Genomic DNA, 1,051 nt, shown 5'->3' on the forward strand with positions numbered 1-1,051 from the left:
TTTTTTTTTTTTTTTTTTGTGAAAACTTTAACTAAAAGAAAAATGGAGAGTGTGCAAATTTCTCTCCCTTTTATAAATATGTACTGCAAGTGAAAAATAAGAGGGTTTTGCTACCCTTGAGGGCTTGAGGCCATCTACTCTCATTTTGGAGAGCCAGCTTGCCGTCCCTCCCTGCTCAAGAAAGAGTGAAAGACAGTCCAAGTCCCCTCGAGCGTAGACTCCCTGGTTTTCAGGAGGACCCGCAGCATTCCCAGATTGGGTTGTACTTTTTTCGGTCAATAGTAAATTAATTCGGTAATATAAGGTCAGGTTGGCTAGTAAATAAAAATGACGTGGCAGTGACTCATCCTAAAAATCACATTAAAAATAAAAATAAAGAATAGAGATAAAAGAAAGCCCATAAAGTGAGGAGAAAAAACATTATTTATTGGATTCTGTGCCAGCTTGGAATTTCCCTATTTAAACCCCCTTGTGTCTCCTGGGTTCTTCATCTATTGTCTCTTCCATTTCCTTCCTTCTACTAAACCATAAAACTAATCTTCCTCTAGTTCTTGGGAATAAGAAGGAAATCAACCCTGCAAATCCCAACTGGGTTTTCTTCAACAGCCACACATACACTGAGAGAGAATGTTGGAAGGCAAAGCTTTGATAGAAGACACAGACATGCCAGTGAAGATGCAGATTCAAGCCATGGCTTCTGCTTCTCAAGCTCTGGATCTCTATGATGTCTTTGATTGCAGATCCATATCTGCCCACATTAAAAAGGTACAATCTTCCCCTTTCATTTCATCAAAATTTCAAATTTAGCCTTCTGGGTGTGTCTTAAAGTACTTAAATTTATGGTTTTGACATCAATGTCTTGTAGGAGTTTGATAAGAGATATGGATGTGGCTGGCAATGTGTGGTGGGTTCCAATTTTGGATGCTTCTTCACTCATTCCAAAGGCACTTTTATCTACTTAACTCTTGAAACTCTCAGTTTCCTTATCTTTAGAGGGGCTTCTTCTTCCTGATCTTAGTTAAGACAGCGTTTGGCAGAAATGAACAATTAA

At 38.6% G+C, this 1,051-nt stretch overlaps 1 pseudogene; it reads left to right on the plus strand.

The window, feature by feature from the left end:
* Positions 1 to 627: 627 nt before the first annotated feature.
* On the plus strand, positions 628 to 1,051 carry LOC101292731 (annotated as a pseudogene).

The sequence above is a fragment of the Fragaria vesca genome, linkage group LG6 (genome assembly GCF_000184155.1).
Source record: "Fragaria vesca subsp. vesca linkage group LG6, FraVesHawaii_1.0, whole genome shotgun sequence".
NCBI lineage: Eukaryota > Viridiplantae > Streptophyta > Magnoliopsida > Rosales > Rosaceae > Fragaria > Fragaria vesca.